General features: G+C 41.8%; 1 protein-coding gene across 2 annotated transcripts in view; it reads right to left on the bottom strand.

Moving 5' to 3' along the window:
• The window catches only part of RASAL2 (RAS protein activator like 2), a 158,942-nt gene that overhangs the window by 122,154 nt on the left and 15,473 nt on the right, over positions 1-21,315 (bottom strand). The window lies entirely within an intron of this gene.

Here is a 21,315-nt window from a genome sequence, read left to right as displayed (position 1 = left end):
GAATCAGTATTAAACGGACTGACTTCCTTCTTCATGCTCCAGTATCTCGGCCGTAAACAAGCTCTGCATATTAGCTAAGCCAAGCCGAAAAGTCCAGCAGTGAAGGACAAAAGAAGGGAGTGGCTCCAGCAAGGAATAACTATTTTAAATACACAAATATCTTCCCATCAGATTAAAACTAGCTTTTCAATTAGGCAGATTCTGAAGCCATTGTTGTGACAGGGTAACTCAAGACAAACAGGAGATGTTGCTTCCTCCTCTGGAGAGGTCTCCTGGATTTCCAGTACGAAGCGTCCCTGAAGCATTCCAAGTGCCTGGTCAAAAAGTGTTCATGAAAAGTGTTCCTGTCACTGCAGGGATAGCCGGCAAAGAAAGGGGAGGCGAATGCAGAAACAAGCCCCAGAAGAGGTCTACCAGCAACAACTGCTGCACCTTGCAGTACAGGAGCAATGGAGGAGCAGAGGAGGGACGCTGAGCTCGTGTATGGGTCAGAGCATACGGCTTTGGCTACCAGCCTGCCCCACAAGCCAGCCCCAAGCTCTCCAGGAACAAGGTCAGCCTGCAGGAATGAGTGTGTGTGCAGGGATCTGGCAGGAGTCAAACACATCCTACCCACCAGTGTTTCATACCACAGCCTGCTTGTGYTCTGGGCAATCTCCACCTCACCACACACACCCTCAGGCTCCTGCATCTTTCAGTGGCTTTTCCCCACCACTTTGTGGGATTTACCTCATGGCAGCTCCACCTCTGAGCAGACAGACCACACTACCAGCAGGCACCAAAACCTKCTGCACAGATCCAGAGGGCTCTAACATTGGCCCCACTGCTGGCAACAAAAGCTGTCTCAATGGAGAAGAGAGCAGGCAGGTCAACCTCTCCTGACCCAAAATGCTCCAAAGGAAGATGATGATTTCTTTGACCACTCCACTGGCTCCCCAGCAGATCCATGCACTTGGCAGGCAGGATGAGCAAGGGCCAGCAGTAGCCACTTGTGCCCAGCRCTGCACTCCTGGACACCCTTCTGTCTGCAGACTGTGCCAAGCTGGTGGCTCTGGAGGGTGTCCTACCTGGTGTATGAAGGGAGAGGGACACACAGGCACTACCCATTCATTCCATCCAGCAGCAGCTCCCCAAACTTGCATCTGCTGCCATCAGGGAAGCCTGCSACATCCAAGCACCCTTGGAAGGAGGGAAGAGGGAGAATGGACAGGTCAGGCTTGGTCCATCCCCAAGGGTCAGCCAAAGAGTGACCATTCTCACCTTGGCTGGGACACAGACATAGCAGCCCTTCTACCTGCAGTAGTCCAGTGCCTGGAAAATRCAAGTCCAAAGAGGGACATCCCCCAGCGTCCTGGGGTGGGAAAGGCTGAGGTGCATGTGGCTTTGCAGCACCAAAGAATTTTCCTGTCTCTGAAGGGATACCAGAGTTACAGTAGTTCTTGTTCTGGAGCCACAACAGGCAGTATCTTTACTGATAACGCCAATGAAATAGTGCCTGACCGCTGTGTGGTTTTTCAAACCAAGCCACACCGTGGCTGGTGCAAAAGGCTGAGTGAGGAGAAGGCCAGGAGCTGGGTAATCCTTAACCCCAAGATTATGAGAAGTGCCCATCTGAAAGAGCTGCCATGCTGTGCCTTTTCAGACATGCCTTTTTTATTTATCTTTCTATCAAATAAATCTCATAAAAGGCCTTTTTAACATCTAAAATAAACCACTGAGAGACCTGCAACTATTCAAACACCCCTTTTTTTACCACCTTGCAAAGCTGGCTACTGAAAGACCCCCATTTTTTATTACTCTCTTAATAATTCTGCATTGTCCTATCACTGCATGCTCTTRTAAAAATTCCCTCCCAGCTCTCTTGTAGCTCCTTYAGCTTTCAGAAGGTACWCTAARGTCTTCCTGGAACATTCTCTACTCCAGGCTGAATAACCCCAACTCTGCCAGCCTTTGTTCACAGGAGAGGTGCTCCAGCCTTTTCTTCTCCCAATTATTTTCATGGCCTTTCTCCAGACTTGCACCAACAGGTTCCCATGCTTCTTATGATCAAGAGGCTGGTGTAGTAGTCCAACATGCCTCAATATATGTGTTTATGTACACATCTACCAAAAGACATTCAGAATTTAATTCAAGTGTAATGAAATCACTGCCAGAGTACAAAACACAAATCATTTCTTTAACACCCATCAGCCAAAGAAGGCTTCACATTAACACCCTCATCTCTGCCAAGCACCAAAACAATTACCACATGAATATTAACAGGGTTCTTTGGCAGAGTGATGTGAWTATCACAGGGAATCTCAGGAAACACTGCAGGACACTTCAGATTTGCACCGATAAACAGAGTGACTACTTCAGGCAGCAGAGGCTCTTGTCATGGAGGGGTTCCATGCAGTAAAAATAACAAACCCCTGGATAAGACTGCTTGGGAGCAAAGGAGASAAAACATCACTGCTCCCAGCAGCAGCACTCTGAGGAATCAAAGCTCTTCGTGCTTCAGAAAGGAAAATGCAATAGCAGCTCTGCAGCTTCTCACACCTCGTAAGGGGAGGAAAAATGGTTTTGAATGTGTGATCCATTTAAGGTCAAACAGAAAGATGAGTTTGGTCAGTTAACCCCTGGAAGAGCTTTTCTGGGGCATCAACATGCAGAGATGGGAATCAAGAGCAGCACTTCACACTAGCAAAGCTGTGCTCAACTCCTCCACTCGCTTCCACTTTYAACACCACTTCCCCAGTGTTTGGGGCATTACACACCTGTTACACACCAAACTGAGCAGCATGTTTTACACTTCTCTGGTGAAAGCCAATTACAGCTCCTCACCTGGTTACAGGAACATAAGGAATCATGCAATTTCCTGAGCTGAGCCCAGGGTCTCCTGGCAGGAAAGGCTTTCAAACAATCTTCAAAAATTTAATGCTTCAGACTGAAGCTTCACCAGCAGCACCTTAAACTTGCACATCTCCCCTTTTCTTGCCATGTGATTACAGAAAGTTGTAGTAAAAGCTTGTTCCTAACAAAAATACACGACCAAACACTTTCAATATTACACATAAAAACAGTAATTACAATTTTTTTTCAGTTACAAATATACTCAAAACCAGAGAAATTATCACCTTGGGTGGTTATGTTCACAGGATGTATTTTATGGCTGGGTGTCATATTTATAATACATGATTGTAGACCCCAATATAAAGAGGGTGTTGTGATTTCAGGWCACATTTGTACTAGCTCCTCTCATTTTACAGGCTTTACCAAAAAGGAAGGACATCCTCTCCCCACCCTTAAACACTGCTCCTTCTACAGTCTCTTCAAAAAAGAAGAAAAAAAAACCCAACAAGTTGACATCCAGCACAGTGACCTGATGTTTTCCATGCATTTGCCCTCTGATAAGCACAAAAATGCCTTCTGCTGGGCGTTTTCCCAGTTAACCTTCCTGAGCAAAAACATTAATGCTCGGAAGAAAACGGAACCTAATGCAGTAGGTAATGATACTAAATATAAGCAGTGAGTCAAATCACTTTGTTTCTCAGGCATGCAGCTCAACAAGTTTCAGAACTGCAAAAATACAGCCCCTCTGCAGACACTAAACCAGCTGATTAATCCTCATTTTTGTTGGTTTTTTGGGGTTAAGTGAAATGTATTCTTAGAAACAGAGTTTCACAGAACTCTGTGAAACAGATGCAGTTCAGCAATTTTTTACAGCAGCTGTTACTATTAAAAACCCTCATCACCAGTGACCATCTAACAAAACATTCTTACAGCCAGCCTAAGAAAAAAGAAGGGACAGAAGAAAGCACACAGGACAGGGAGTATCCAGAACACCACTGAGATTCCTTTCAGACTGCTCCTGCCAACCAAACCATGGAATCATAGCATGAACTGYTCAAGCAGGACAGATTGAAGTGGCTTGGGTGGCCATGCAATGGGTGAATCTGCTTYCCAACTCCTCCAGCTATAGCAGAAAGACAGGAAAAGTCCAAAACAAMGTCTCAAGCTTGGCAAAGTGACAAAGCCGGCAGGAGAAGCTTCCCRCTATGCAAGGGACAGTGGGAGGCTGCTTTTGAAACAAAAATACACTCTTGTTAAAATGAAGAGATTAAATATCTAATGGACAAGTCAATGGAGGAAATCAATGATGCATTAATAGCTTCAATCATTCTCAAAGTATTTGCACAGTCGGCATTCAAAGATACTCTTTGGGGGAAAAAAAAAACCTCACAAAAAAACCAAAACAAACCACAGATCAAAGTATTATAAAAAAAATAGTAACTTACTTATTTAAAGTCTACCTCTACCGATACTCACCAGCTCCCTGCCTCGCATCCCCACAAGTTGTGTCTAATCTGGAAAAAGCCATCTAATTGAAAAAYTCCAAGTTTTAAGCCTCTCCAGTACCATGTCTCTCCCTCTGCACAATAACTAGGAATGAAGAAATGGAAAAGAACACTGAGATTACCATGGGAGATCACTGCAAATTTGTCTCCAGAGACAGTCTTTATTTGGGAACAGAAGTATATGTATTTACTGTGTTTAAATGCCAATAGCAATTCCACATCTCCGTTATAGCAATTCCACATCTCCGTTTTGCTTTGGCAAAATTTAAAATAAGAGCAAAAATTATCAGCAACTGCAGGCAGCACTGACATTGCTGTGACTGAGAACAATCAGGCTTTACAAGCCATTGAGAGTGAGGGTGGGGGTGTGGGGAGAACCACATACCCTTCCAGAAATGTGCTGATAAAATAACATATTGTCTTCTTCAATCCAAGACATCAAAACCAATTGTCTCTAATAACTCTTGATAGGGCAACAAACCACTGCAAAAAGTCACAAACATGGAGCCACCCTTTTCTGCAGCATGAATTCTCTAAAATACAGCTCATTATTTTATCCAAGTCTTTGCAAAAATCAAAATTTCCCAGTAGCAGCTCTGCAAGTTTTTAGAACAGAGCTGAGATTCACCCTCCCCTCAGCAATAAAGTTCACCTTGGCTGTGGAGGTCTGAACACATGGTGCAATTCTCACTGATGTTCACTCTCACCAAGAGCTSTTCTATCTCAACTTTTTCAAACCTCAGACTCCTTCCCTGAGTCAGGTCTCCTTTTTTTCCCCAACAACCTACATCCTCTGGAAGAAATCTCCTTCTCCCTGCAGCTTCTCTCACCCACGTTTGCACAATTCATAGTGAAAAAGAAGAGAAGCAGAGAAGAGAACAAGCAGACAAGGTCAGGTCCTTCCACAGAGGGATGTGGAAGGTACAGCAAGTTTTGCAAAGGGGGTTTCACATCCTTAGGTGGGAAGAGACCTTAAAGATCATCTCATTCTACCTCCCTGTCATGGGCAGGGACACCTTCCACTAGACCAGGTGACTCCAAGCCCCATCCAACCTGGCCTTGGACACTTCCAGGGATGGGGCAGCCACAGCTTCTCTGGGTAACCTGTGCCAGGGCCTCACCACCCTCACAGGGAAGAATTTCTTCCTAATACCCAATTTAAATCTACCCTCCTTCAGTATGAAGGCATTCTCCCTTGTCCTAACAGCAGCTACAGGTGGTGGCAGAACAAGACAGGCAGTTCATGAGTGCCTGCAATTGTCAGTTCTATATCCCCACAAAACCTGCAAGGATAAGGYAAAAAATGCCCCCAAAATATGAGCTACACAGTGACAGGTATTTCTCACTTCTTACACAACATTCTTGAAGAACAAATTAAGTTTGCTGGAGTTCATCCAGTATTTTAAAGTGCATTCAAAAGAAAAAAAAAAAAAAGTGAAATTTTAATTTATGTCGAAGGGCTTTAATAAGGAAGTATGTGTAGATTATTCTCTCTTCTCCCACTGTTCTCCCTCCTTCAGGACACAGGCAATTTTCTCCATAAATGTGCAAGGAAAGACATACTAAAACCTGGTTTTGAGCTGCAATTTGAGCCTGGGGGGGAAAAAAAAAAAAAAAAAAAAAAAAAAAAAAGACAAGAGGCTAAATTCAGAAGATGGGAAATCTGAACCAAAAGATTAAAAAAACCTGCACAAATGATGCCATTTCTAGTAAGGAGTAAAGCCTTTGTGGCTAACACACAGCAGCGAGTGCCAGCCTGGCAGATCTCAGCCACAAGGAGCTTTCAGCAGCCTAATTGCCTCCCTTAAATGTTGAGTGAATAACCCAGCATCCAGACAAACAGGAAATTCATTGGAAACTGAACAAGAAACAGCCAGTGGCTCATTCTGCAGRTTTAATGTGCTTTTAAATGAAATGAATGATAAAGAGATTACAGCTTCCTAATCAAACCACACGTTTTAAAGATGAAAGGGAGGGTRGAAGGGGGAAGTCAGGGAGACTGAGGATGGGAGGCTAAAATAAGATGAGGTATCTAAAACAGATTAAATGGGGCAAAACCAAAATAAATGTGCACTTGGGTTAGTATTTCCATATCCTCCTGGTCCTCACACAGGACACCGCAGTCCTTCACCCAGTGTGAGCAAAGCTGGAAATACAGATGCCATCTCTCTAGAAAAATAACTTAGGGGTGCATATAAGAGACAAGTGCATTTCTATAATCCTGTGTTCAGCACAGGGAGGAAATGCTGTTTGCACCTGCAGAACATCCATCTCACTTCTGATCATTGTTACCACAGCCCTTAGTTCCCGGTTCTTGCCACGGGCTCTGCTGGGAGGTTAGAGGATTTTCTTGTCAACACCAAGTACAAAGAAAAACACATCAGATCTCAGYCTCCTCTGCACCTCTTGTTTTAGGAGGATTTCTAGCCAAAAGATGCTAAAAAGACAAAAGAACAAGTGTCTTCTCACACAGCTTACTTGCTGGTGCACTGCAGAAAGAGTACATAATTCATTAGTAAGCTAATGAATTTCCTATTTTATTGTAGGATACTGCCAAGTTAAAATAACAAAATACTGCTATTACTCTGTTAGTGAACTATCTTATCTTTGTAAGTAAGAAAACATGCTGTTAACTGACAGTAATTGCAGCTTTGGCTACTCTGCAAGGTACCAGAGACTCAGAGGTATCCACTTCCCTCATTCTCAATCACCCCCTGCCGATATCAAATTTACCCATTGCAGCTCTATTGATAATTCTTGAAGTCTGGAATAGGTTTATCACAGGTGCCAATATGATAAAAGAAGGACTCAGATATTAATCTTTAACTAAAGGCTTTCTTTACCAAGAAGGTCAGCCAACCAAAATGACCACTTAAAAAAAGAAAACCAAACAAGAAAACCCCCCCACCTTTCTCTAGGACAGGATAATTTGTTTTCTTCTCACCTGTTTAGAGCTTGAAATATTAGAACACTTCCTTAAGGGCTTAGTACTAAAAATACAAGAGGTACAAGCCGTGTTGCCTCCCCTGCTTGTCACCTTTCCAGGGAACTGCGGACTTGAGACAGCTCTGGCCACCAAACCAGCTTGGCCCCTTCAAAAGGGAGGAGTCCTACCCTCCATGTGCCCCTGTCATCTGTCTCAAATCACTCCTCGGTACTGGAGCATTCCTCTTCCATTCCTCAACAACAAGGACAAGTGAACTCTGGAGTAGAGGAGATTTTTTTTCTGAAAAAAATCTGGTGGCAGCGAGAGGTCAYACTGCTCTCACTGAGAGGCGATACTGTTTTAGGAATATTATGAAACCACTYCAGCACAAAATAAACAGAACCAACTGTTTTGTCTGCAGACTTCTGGGAGAGGACAGTGCAGAGCTACCCTCCACCTGGAGGGATCCTCCCAGCAGGAACTGACAATCTGAGAGGCCAGACTTCTTAGCTCCTGCTTGTGAACAGCAAAAGAAATTTGCTRGTCTCTGCCTTTCTCCTCCTGGAATCTCCCTTTCCCCCCACCACAGACCAGACACATTTAATGGCTGTGACTGCATACGAGGTTGTACTTTTGCTGTTGGCATTCAGCTGCCAGAAATCTACTCTTAATCCCCAAATTTGGAATTGGTAAGGAAAACAGAAGAGTTCAGAACCACAGGAGGATCTTGTAATTTGCTCTCTGAAATAACCCTGAAAGCCCACAGCAGTCCACGTGCAAAGGAATGCGTTTTCCCTCAGAAAACCTCAAACGAGCGTTTCAGTCCCATGTCATCATGGGAATCAAAACTGCCCCTTTTGATAACTCATGGATTTACATGTTGGCTGTGTGAGAGTCTGAATAGGCAGTCTAGTGAAGCAACTGTTTTTMCTTTAGCAGAACAGAAAGGCAGTTGTTTCAAATTGTATCACACAACTCTTCCTCATGGCCCTTGCGTTTTAGAGTAAGTGAGAGGAAAAAAAAGAGCTACAAGATATAGTAGCCCAAAAAAGCAAATCCCATTTCACACCAGATTCTAGGTGTGTTACCCAATGATACTTTGTGATTTTTCCCTCATATTACTGAAGAAATTAAGAATACCTTTAAGCATGAGCAACAGTTGCCTTGTTTGTTGGAGCAGAGTTGACCCAACCCCTCCTTGCTTTCTTGTCAGTGGGGCTGTGAGTCACCAACCAGTCGACAGAAAAACGTCAGCTGAGTGTTAGGCCAAAATTGCTCAAGTTTTTCTAAGAGGGGCTAAATCAGACATTTGACAGGCTGCTGGAATGCAACCAGTGCAAGCAATAGGCAGACAAAAGTTTAGTTCCCAAGAGAGAAGCCTGCCCCACCAGCATAAAACAGCTCTGGGGTTCCATTTCCATGCAAGGCAAAAGGCACTCTGGACCCCTAGAGTGTGGTTTCCCATGCTAACTCACCCCTGGCCTGTCAATAACCAGCAAGAATAATCTGTGCAAAATGGTTTTGTGTAAAATGACTGCTTTAAAGCAGCAGSGGTAGGATGAGAGATGCCCACAAATCCTCTCGTGCTTTTACTCCCCTGAATAAAAGTACAAACTTGGAATTTGAGTGAGTGGACAGTAGAGACTGTCCCCTTGGCAGAGAGAGAAGAGAAGGCTTGGCTTCTTAGGGCCTGCAAATCTTTCTAATTCTTCACATTCTGAAAAAAGAGAGCAAATAAAAGATACCCTAAAAAACATCACTATCAAAAAGGTAAGAATTTTGATCTGAAAATGAACAAGATGTCACCASTGCTGCACGTGGGGCAGCAGTAAGGAAGGGAAGCACACAGACAAAAGAGACAGGATGAGAAATACCATGAACTACAGAAGAAGGAAATGAGAGAAAAGGAAGAAGAGAAATAATAAAGCCAGACTGGTTGTTTTGGGAGTGGAAGAACAGATGAAATATAGGAAGTGTCATAAGCAAACTGCATATTACTRTTTCTTTCCTATAAAAGCACAGGGGACAAGATCATACAGGTATTTTCCACCTCAGCTAATAAGCACATATCCCCTGGCTAGTAAGTGCCAGGTGTATTTTTCCTATGACTCGAGGAAACGCTTGTATAAAAATTAAAAATAAWAGGGAATGCTCACTTAATCTGCCATGCAACCTGAGTCCCCACTTATAAATGGCAGGGGCTGGAGACAATGAGAAATTGCTAGATTACAGAGGCCTCTACAATGCAGTGAGCAACAGCTGAGGGGTAAAGTTGGAACACCACCAGCGGGCTTCAGAATGCCAAATTAAGTTTGCTTGCACAGTTGTTGCTAATAAAAACCACAAAGCCTTTCTCTCTGTGTCCGCACTGCCTCATTCATYCCACTCCATAATGCTGAAACACAACTCAAATCAATAGAAGAGCCTCAGGAAAAAATCCTGTCTCCAACACCTTCCAGTATTCCCTGCAATCAAGTGAACAGAGCTGCTGCAAAGCCAGATATGGCTTCACCTTGGATCTTTCACCATGGAAGTGTGATCAAGCCCATTCCTGACATGGGTGGGAGTTGCCACTCCAAGCACCAAARACAAAACATCCCAGCAGGAGAGGCACTTCCAAAAGGTGTCATTTCAAGCCAATGAAGTCATGACACACAATCAGACACAGGAAAATATTTTCCTACTGTCTCACAGATAAGCAGAACTTGCTAATGTTTATTAAGAGGTCTGTTGGGAGCTACAAAATGATTTCTTCATTTTTTAAAGGCACAAACTCCTCCCCAAGCATGAAGGGCTGTCCTGCGACTCGCAGAGCACATGGAAAGCAATAATGTGCACTGAGCTACAGAAGCTGCTCTGTCAGAACTCGGTAATTACATGAACGAACTGATCTATTAACTGAGTCTAAATGCAGCCCCTCAAGGGGCTACAGCTCAGTCACCAGCACTCTGAAAGGCACAGTGCAATTCCAAGAACCGCGACGGCAGAAGGGAACACCAGACGTGTGGTTATCAGCAACAAGGAATTACCTACTTAYGGAATAATAAATTGTGCTATTAAAAAAGAAATACATTACGCTACGAGGAACTTCATTTCACACAGGCCACATTTAGAAGCACATCAGTTAACTCTAATTTGCCTTAATAGAGCAGATTAGCAATAGAAATTCTCAGCTTGCCTCTAAATCGAAGGGTTTCCCAACTGCATTAGCAAAGTGAAAATCACAGAGCTGCACTTCCTAACTGTTTTATTGTTGGGAAAATGATTCTGAGTTTAGAAAGCAGCTTCTCCTGCAGAAASGAAGATGTATCAGGGAATTATTCAGCCCAACAGCCCTTTGACAGTCAAYCCTACCAGCCATTGTCCTCTGCACAGGGAGAGTAACTACTGGGATACAATGCATTTTGCAGAGCAAACTGATCCCAAGAGCCCCCAATAAAATTGTGTTATAGCCTAAAGATCATCTTTCAGAGAAACACRTGTTCCTGACTGCTCTCTTGTGTAAACAACACTCTAAAATAGTTATTTACTTTCACAGGTCAAGCTCACCAAAATTAATCACACAAAATATGTGCATGCTTTCTATAACTTCATAGTCCTATATATGGTTCTGCAGAGCAGAAAATATTTGGGGAAATACTTAACTTTGCTAAAGAATATCACAATTCCTTCTTTTTATAAGTAGCCACCATAGATATCATCAAATCCATGCATGGCGCTCAYGCCTGTTTAAACACCCTGTGGCACAACAAACTGATCTTCACAAAGAGCAGCCCTCCTTGCAYCCAAGACATGTTACAGATTGTTCTGTTTGTTTAACAGTAGTTAGAAAAAAGGAAACACTACTCCTTTACTTACCTCTCCCCATTACAACAGGGAGAAAGAGAAGAAAAAAAAGTACAGATAAAAAAGCACAGAGCAGGAGCTGCTCTATCTATATTATATGCAACACACAGGAAAAGCCCTTTAAGGAGGATTATTTGCATGTAGCAGAGTCCAAGAAGTGAAAGAGCAAACATGAGGAAGGCTGCACAGTCAGATGTGATGCTGCATTCTTTACAAACGCCATCATTTTATTACATTCCTCTTCAAGGAATTAGGCAAAGCTGCAGTACTTGTGAAGATGAACAAAAGGAAAAAGGRATAAAGAAATGAAGGTGTGGCAAACCATAGTCAGAAACCAAAATTACTCACAAAGACACTCTTGTAAGTAAACATGCTTTGTTGCCTGCTTTTTATTTTGCATCTTTGACACACTTCTCTGCTTATATTTGAGCATATGTTTGTTTTTTCTTTATAAAAAAAAAGAAAACTGCACACAGCTCAGATTGTGCTTGTGAAAGTGTAATTCTGTATGAGCAGGGAACAGCCACAGGCCAAGTCAGCAACTTTCAACACAGCTGGCATCAGGGATTCCACAGACTATGGTCCTTTTGTTACCAGAGCTGAAGGACGTCAAATATTTCGCTCATTTGACTAGCACATGTTGCTCCACYGTACTTGGATTTTATGCAGTCTAAGCTTTCAGTCTGAAATAGAGAGGAAGTTTTCAAAATGTGTAATTTTATATTTCCAAAYGAGACTGAAGGATCAAACATTAGTCTACCACAGTAAACAACCTGAAATGATTGCTCTGACAAGATGTTCATGTTCTAAAATTATTATCATTGGGTTTGTAGTAAAGCAGGATACTTGAATMAAATTTTGTTTTTAATCAGCCGTTTTTAGCAGATTCTCTCCAGAAGAAAACATAGAGAAGATGGAAAAGCCACACAAGAATATGTGTGAAAGATCAGATATAAAAATCATAGCAGCAGATCTTAAAGGGAAAACTTTTAATTGAACAATGCTGATTGTAAATTAAAACAGAAGTTGAAAGAAAAATGTCACTATACACTGTCAAGCTCACATGAAGTAACACTTATTTACGTAAGAGATCTGCTGAAATGTCACACCTGGGGCTGCGCTCAGACAATGTCCCCTGGCAAGAAGTGCTTGCAAAGGAAGCAGCTCCTGCTTCTTTCTATCTTTGTGTTTTCAGGGGGAAAACCCACRCTAAAAATCACTTCCTTTCTAACATAGTCACTGTCAATTATTGTTTGGAGTAAATAACATCATAAACACAAAGACCACTCCTTATGTTACTGAGAACAACCGTCTCCACACGTCGTTATTTGGCACAAGAAGCCACAATCATAAATTACACTTTTATTACACRTGGTTTTCCTTTTATCTTCAGTTATGCTGCACCACCATCCAGGGTTATTTGGGAGACTCACACTCCAAGATCCCAGGGACTCTCTTACAGTCCATTAGGCTTTTCTCCTGCATAACACAATTCTGGAGCTTCCCACTAGTCATCCTTGGGCCAAATCCAGGTATCGTGTTCACGATCCAGCTTCTCTCCGAGAGGAACGTACACATGGCACTTAGACCAGAGATACTTCAGACCCCATCCATGGACAAAAGTCACAAAACAGGAGCTGGGTGTGCATGAACATCTAGTCAGAAACCTTCTGGGATTGCTGCCAGTAAAGAAATAATCATAAGAACAGGTTTATTCAGCAAGGAAAATTATACCAGTWATGCAGGTGGCCTTCTTGTCCTGTTCCCTAGTTACGCACTAAATCTAGACTGGGTTTAAGGTACAAGGCTGACTCCTGCATGGCACTGCCTTCATAAAATACATACAGAAAACACCAGCTTGAAAACTAAAAATGAAATTCCAGATAGCTGYAAGCATGAGTGTAAAACAATGAGGAGGTGGAAGAGAAAGGGATATGAAYACTTCTCCGAGGCTAAATATCAAGGCAACTGTCGAGGGAGGTTCTCCTTTGTGCAATCTCTCCTCGGTGCAGAGGAACACTTCAAAGCTAAGCTACCACTCRCTGAAATTCTTCAATTAAATTGGAGCAGATACTTTGAAATGAGCTTCAAATTACATAGATTGGCCCTCCAGGCTCCTTGTAAAATTTCTTTATTTAGATAATCAATAAAATAATAAAGRACTGGAGAAAAAGTGGCAAGACCAGCACAAATCTCCTACTTAAAAAAATAAAATCCACAGAAAAAAGACACCCACAGTAAAAATAACCACCAAACCCCACACTTTAGCCTTTAGAAGTCATCTTTCTGCTGCTCTGAAACAATAGGGCTGTGTTCTCTTTGAGAGATGTTTTATTTCAGCCACCACACCCAGTTCTGGGAAGGGCAGGACGATAGCCRCTGATTTGTTTGCAAGATGGTGCAAGGTGAACTCAAAGTTACTGCATATGTATCCAGTTCAATTTATTATTTTTAAAATTTCACACTAGTAAATATGGAGACAAAATTCACTCATGTTAAAAGAAAAAGGTTGGATGAGGTAAAAAGTTATCCTACASCAGCCACAGATTAAAATCCAAAGGAACACTGCAAAGGAGCACAGCAGAGCTCAGGAACAGCCACAGGGCAGCTGCAGGCAAAAGAGCCAGGGCAGAGTCCCTTGGGATCTGTGCAGTCTCTGAGTGAGCAGGGCACAGGCCATGGCAGCCCAGGAAACACCACAGCACAGATCTCACCACACTCAGCCTTAACTGGCACGAGCTTCAAAGCAAGGAAAAATTCTTCCCTCCACACATTCRAGCCTCAACCTTTGCAAAATAACACCCTACACAGAACTCTTCTTCAGGAGGGAACAAGTCAAAAATCAGATTTGCTTTGCATATAATACCTTGAGTTTATTTTTACTGGTGACCTAGATAGACAAATTATACAAATCCAGACTAAATCAAAATAAACCAGTGCATGCACTGGGGCGAGAGTGTGTCTAATATTTAAGTTGTACATCACATGGTACATCAGGTACTTTACCCAGACTGAGGACCCGAAGGGGACAAGCAGAAAACCTTTTTAAAAGCCCGTTGTGTTACGATCACCAAGCTGGACGCTTGGCTAGAACAATAAAAGGATTTCAGCCAAGCCAGCATTRCTTCCTCTAAACCGTCTTTTAAAAATTAAACTCTGGAAAGATAACAACAGTCATGCTCGGAGCTATTTATAGCAGAARCATTACAGCAGCTAAAAATGCTAAAAAGAAGTGGTGGGAAAGGAAGGAAGGTAGCTTAAAAGAAAAATAAAGAAGGATGGCAAACCTGTCATGTGTCAGTGACTTCATGTAGTGCTCACAGGACAGGGAAGGTAGAAGCACATAAGGTCTGTGGACAACCAAAGTCCCAAACCCTRAGAAACAGTCAAAAACACACAGAAGACCAAAAAATGCTGCAAGAAACCATGATGTATGAGTAATGTGCAAATTAAGCGGACAAATTAAGAAATATTCTCACCCTGTGTTTTATCCCAGCTGAGAGCACAGGGGGAAATCTATCCTGCTCCCACACTCACAKCAGGCTCTCAAAGCCCTGCCTAGACACAGCTCAGGTACTGGGCTGTTTCATTCTAGGCTAAAGGAGAAGGCTGCAYTCAGCAGTGATTTTAGCAAGAGGACTGTAAGCCTGAAGAAATCCCAAAGCCATTGAGCCCTGTGAGGAGCAGCAGAGTGAGCTGCCAGACTCCCAGAGCAGCTGAGGAAGAAYCTTGTTTTCATATGTAATCTATACTTGTGTTTTCTCGTCATATTATTTTCTTTCTAACCCTATAATCAAACATTTAGAAGCTACTTCGACAGCACACATACTACTTTGTCCTTCTATTCCTAAACTTTGGCTAGTAATCAGGTGATCCGACAAGGGCAAGCTWCTCATTTGTTTGGGAGTGGCAAATCGATGAACGGAGGAAATTCACAGCACCCTTTGCCCAGCACTAAATCAGGTTAGTAGTACCTTCCCTTCTAGCAGGACTGGCTGTGCCTTGGGCTGTATCTTTGGGGAACCCCCTCCTCCTGGGATCAGCAGTAAAATACCAAGAGAAAAATATGAGAAGCCCCTAATTAATGAGGCTTTCCAACACAGCAGAGCATGTGCATAAACTGCCTTCCAACACTGACCTAGTCATAAATCCACCAGAGGATCCGGCACAGGCTGGAGGATGCAGACAGATCCAGCAGCATGAAGTGACCCTAGAAATCACTGCTGCCTCCCTGTCCTCCCCCAAATACCCTCAATCATTAAGGCTGGAAAAAAAGGGRCTATTTTTTACTGTACATTCAAGTAGCTGTGAATTTATAACTTCTCAAACCCATACACACTAGCAACTGTCCTTATTTTAAAGATTCCTCACAGTTGCTAYAAGCCAGGAATAAAATAGATATGAAAGTACTGTAAAAAGCACTGTAACAATAAAACATGTCAGCAGAASAGATACTGGAAAGAGGCAGAAAAGTTTTCATGCTTACTCATGCTAGTTACACAGTAAGATGGTTTTCCCCTAACATTTGTAAAACCAGCCTGTAAAATTGGAAAATAAAATTTCACCATCTGTGAAATCAGCCCAAATACCAGGGACTCTAACCTGAAACAAAGTTCAGCTCCATGCTAGGTAGGTTAAAAAAGCAGTGGGTTTGGTTCACCGAGGATGCCTAATCAAATGGGACAGCACTCAAACAAATGTCCCCCCAGGCTGCAGCACATTATCGTTCTTTATTCTGCATGGGAGAAAAAGAATCCTTGAGACTGGTAAAGAAAAGGAGCTGGGATAAGCACTTGATCACAAAAATAAAACTCAAAATTTAAACAGACAGCTGAAATCAGGAAAAAAAATTATAAATATGTCCTTCTGAGAGAGAGAGAACAGTGCTCGTTCTCCTCTGGGCCTGGAAGTTAACCTGCATGTCACTTTTCCCTGTACTTTGTCTCAAACAACAGGTGCAGCCAGGTGGGATATTGTTATGAGTCCATAATAAAATGYCATTTATGCCTGCAAATACTAATATTCATCAATTCTTCCTGCAGATAAAACAGTAAATGTTTGCTTCCACAAATGGAGGCGATGTTATTTAACCATGATACTATTCTAGTAAATCCGAGACAGATGGGCCAGGATTCAGGGACAACTGAAGTTGCTGTGTTTATGATAAGGGAATTAGAGTGACAGAAAGCCTCTTGCTGGGAAATGTGGGATCTGGTAGATTTGCATTTGCTTCATAAAGATGAATRTTCTACAAATACACCATTCAAGGTCATTGAGACAGAACGGTTTGGAGGTAATGGGTCCACCCTAAAAGAGGGGACCCAAATTTCGAGGTAATTATTCTACAAGGCAACATCTACAGAGTCCAGCAGGTCACTGCAAACAAACCTGATGTAATTTTTTGACATATCCTGTTTATTTCTCAGTTTCTGGAAAAGTAAGAGTTTGGGGATAAGGAAGAGAGTAGGAGAGAAAATACTCCCATCTCTCAGATCAGTGGAATAAGAAATAGAGGAAAAATGTATTCAAAGTTAAATCTGAAAAATATTTTTCTTGTGAATGTTAGCAGTGATACTGATACCAAAAAGACACAGAATAACTAAAACTTTTCCATCTCATAATATCAAAACACTGTTGAAATGAAGACAGGATTTAAATGTACTGTACCTCCAGCTTGGCTACTGGTTACCCAAGTTGTTAGGGYTTTTTGAGCCAGCAAAGAAAGAGTCAAAGGTGTTAACAGAAAAGTCAGACCTGGTATCCTGTGACCAGGAAAGCCAAATTTATCCCCTCCAAGCAAATGTTGACAGAACCATTACTCAGGCAAGGCTTCAGATAAGTCACGACTGAAGTCTTAAGCCCCAACATAATGCAGGGGTCCCTGCTCTTGGTTCATCTAACAGCCATTAATACACTGGGGGAAGGAGAAACAAAAGAATATAAAAGATAAAAAGAGAGCTTGCATGCACTATTGCTACAAAAAATAGATGCACACAGGCTACATTARGATGATGTTAAAAACCTGGCAATTTTCTAATGAGCCTGTATTTTAATTATGCTATCTGAAAGAATGATCAGACTAAAAGGCTGCAGGGCAAAARTGAAAACATGAAGAAACCAATCACATGTACATTAACTAAGGCAGCTGCCAAAACTTACTTACAATGTTTAATTGGACAAGAAAAGCTAGGGTAAAATTTAACCTAAGTGACCAGGTTTTCTGAACAGAATCTGTAYTATTTCAAGCATAGCAGATGCTGTGCATCTTTGCATCCCACTGTCAGTCTGATTTCTAACTGAGTACCTTCAAACCCCAGCTCTGGTGATCAGATCTTGCTGAACTTCTAACAGGGAGTTTTATTTTCYCACTTGAGAAAAATCTTTGAGCACAATAACAAAGCAGTTCTTTTACACTCTCTTTATTTCCCACTTAAGCATCACCCTGTGAACTTCAGCCTGCTGATAATAATAACACGAGTGTTACTAAAGGCTTACAGCCTGCAAGAGGAAAGACAGCCCTTTTTTTTGGATGTATTTGGAGTAAACGAGGAAGAAGCTGAGATATTACAAGCTGAAATCAAGGACAGAAAAAAAACCATGGAATGAATATGTGTTGCATAGCTTAAAGTAAGCAAAAAATATTGCTTCCTGATGGTCAACCTTCAAATCCAAGGAAAAAAAAAATAGATGTCTCATTCCAACAGGAAATGAAGGTCAAAACCACTGAAATCAACAGCTTAAACATTTGAGATGGGAAAAATAAACATATTGTTATTGATGTTCAGAGGGACAGGGTCAACAGGCAGCAGCAGCTTCCTACACCACTTGTTAGAAACACGGCAAGTTTAAAAGGTCGTAATATTTGTATGTATTTATGCCTTCAATGATTCTACAAGACAAAATTACMACTAACCTAAAATGGCAAAACAATGAACAGCTCAGGCTTAGCAAAAAAAACCTTCTAAGCCTGTTTTCATCACATCTCCTGATTTAATGGTTGGTGTGACATGTCAGAAGTAAACGAGCTTCTTTGTGTAATTATCATGTCTCCTGCTTGATCTCTGTCTTCCTCAAACTCTGTTAAAAGAGCAAAATGTTGCTTAAAATTCAAGTCAGTCCAAGAAGCGTTTCATCTTTACAGTAAAACCTGTTTCTTCTGGCCTTATCAGTATTTTCATTAGAAGTGCTTTTAGCTCCTATCTTCCATTTTACCACTTGTATCCACACTGATGTTGAAACACTGTCAAAATGTGCAGCAGGTTTAAGTACTGCTATTTTCTTCCTCTTTTTTTTTTTTCAAAAATTTTCTTAGAAACAATTTCTTCCTGCAGCAATGAACCTGTTCTGCATCAGACTGGAATTCCAAAGCCTCTTTGTTTACTTCTTCATTTGAACATAATCCTTCAAATCCCTGATTTTCAAAATAGTGAAGCTCTGAGAGTATGCAATTTCTTAATCAGCTGTCACTGGAAAAGGCTCAAGACAGCAATAATGCTGACATTTACCAGCAACYGGGTAGCTTCCAAAAGGAGAAAGAGTAAAATCAAATCATACTAGACTTTGCTGTCTATCCTCAGTTCTAACAGATATAATCACTGCCTAAGTGTCATACATTGTACCCATGCTTTATTTCTGTTACAAAGGTTTCAAGAGGAGTTTTTGACAATTATTACATTATTCTTCTRTGGGTTTCTTAGGTCAGTAAATTTAGCTAGTGCACTTAATGCATCTTTAAAAATAGGTGTGTCCCATCCCCCCACCAAAGCCCAAACAGCAGGGGCAAGTGAAAGATGGGATATGAGGGGGAACCACAGGTGGAAAAAGAGGTTAGAAAAATCAGTTTCAWACACTAGAATTGCTGATTATGCGAATATATTGCTGGAAAATTTTGACTTCAAATGCTTGCCTAGCCTTCCCATACACAGCTTTCACATGTCTTAACCAGCATGCTGCAGCTCTTCTACRAGCTGACAACGAGCTTGGGAGAGTGTGAGACACAAAAGAAACCACTCAAGGCATGAGGACAAATATTTCAAGCTACTGATGGGAAAGAAAGTCAAGAAGCAGGAGCTTTGGAGTAATCATGGACAACATATGGAGCATGAGATTGTTATGGAAACTGAGCCAGTACTGAAAACAGGTCTTGGATGCAAACAAGGGATCTCAGAGGAAGTATGTTATGACCATACCTAGATCAGCAAGATGTTTTTTGACATTTCTGGTSCTGCTCATGAGCTGTGAGTGAAGAAAAGCAATATCAGAATGCTGAGCTGCAAGACTAACCCTATGTGATGTGACAGCCTGAAACTACAAGAAGCTGGAAGCAGTTTTGGGTTATAAAATCATAGAATGGTTATAAAATCATAGAATGGCTAGAAAGGACCTTGAAGATCATCCAGTTCCACGATGTCATAAGAAAAGATACTGGAAACCACTCCACCACGTCGCTCCAAGTCCCATCCAAACTGGCCTTGAACACTTCCATGGACAGGGCAGCCACAGCTTCTCTGCAGCCTGTGCCAGGGTCTCACCACCCTCAAAGGGAAGCATTTTTTTTCCTACCATTTAATCTAAACTAACTCTTTTCCATTTTGAGCCCGTTTCCTCTTGTCATACCATGTCCACATCTCATGCCCTTGTAAATAGACTCTTCTCCATCTGTCTTCAGGATTCCCTTTAGGTACTGAAATGCCACATTTAGGTCACCCCCAAGCCTTCTCTTTTCCAAGCTGACCAATTCCAACACTCTCAGCCTTTCCTCAAAGCAGAGCTTCTCCATGCCCTTGGTCATCTTGGTGACTCCTCTGGTCTCATTCCAACAGCTCCACATCCTTCCTGTGCTGGAACCAGCTCKGCACAGACCCCTAATGCCAACAAATCTCTGCTGTTGAACAGTGCCCTACTCCTACTTTCTAGATTCCCACAACCTTTCAGTCACAGCATCAGCAGAACAAGAGGCTTTACTTATTATTGTCAGCAAATAACACACATACCAAACCAAGCGCTGCAGCACCAGTCGCGTTGTTCGAGGTGTTGGATGTTTGCTATAGCAAATTGTTTTTCAGACAGTTGAAAGATTAAAATACAATGCGATGTGACTCCTTCGCACTGACTACCAAATAATATTAGAAACTCAAAGGTCTCAAAACCCCCCCAAGTGTTTTCTGGGAATATCCCAAAGRCATTGAGAGAAACTGCTGAAGCAACATAACCTGTAACATGAAATTGAAGTGGAAATACCTATAAGCATTCTTGTAAAGAGATCATGCATGGCTGATTTGGATAAAGGCTGCTGTGAAAGACCAGATAACCTACTGAAATATTCAGCTGCTGAGGATATGAGGGAAGGAGAGGATATGATTAAAATGTTTATTATGGTAATCATAGAAATTAATTTGAAAAAAWAAGCTSCCACTACACAAGCCTCATAATGAGCTTATAGCCTAAACACTGATGCTTTGTCAGATTAAGCAGACTTTCTTCCTTTGTATTTTCTGATGTGATATAGCTACATGCTGTTTTTTTTCTCTTTAAAAGACATCTTCTTCAATATTCTATTACTAGAGAAATAGGGCTGAAAGRCAGAAGTGTCAGCCTTTGAAAGGCAACAGGATTTAAAAATGAACTGAGGGGTAAAAATGTCTAGTTATCTGTTAATATGAGACCTTTTTTAATTTTTTTTCAAGCAAGTTAATGTCATTTTGCAGTTCAGAACATGCCAGTGTTGGGTTACAGAGATAACAGGATTTACATGATCATGACAATTTTCAAAATACCCCATCACTGTTACTAAATTTTACTTGTCCTGCAGACAAGTCAAAGCAATTTTCGACTTGTCAGAAATGATAAACCAGTTGTTGGGTGACACTGACAGGTGGATTTGTCAAATCTCCCTTGAAGAGCTTCAGTCTCTGCTTTCAGGCTGCCTGTGAACTCCTGAGAGTGGAGTAACACAATTGATTAAGGGAAGGATTAGGACAAGTTTGGATTTTTAGGGCTACTGCCTATTTCTCCAGCTTCCCTGATTACTTTCCTTCCTGCTTTACCATCCAAGTGGGTGCACAGCATCAAGCTGCTGCTGGGTTTTATTCTAGCACTTCACCCACAGAATTCCAGTTAAAAGTAGAACAGTTTAAAAAAAAACCTCCAAACCACATGCTGCATTTGAAAATACATCATTTGGCTTATAAATACCAATTTCTGTTT

This window comes from Malurus melanocephalus, unplaced genomic scaffold (assembly GCF_030028575.1).
Source record: "Malurus melanocephalus ecotype Western Australia unplaced genomic scaffold, MMel_1.1 scaffold_236, whole genome shotgun sequence".
NCBI classification, from domain to species: Eukaryota; Metazoa; Chordata; class Aves; order Passeriformes; family Maluridae; genus Malurus; species Malurus melanocephalus.
This window is presented reverse-complemented; position numbering and strand designations above follow the sequence as displayed.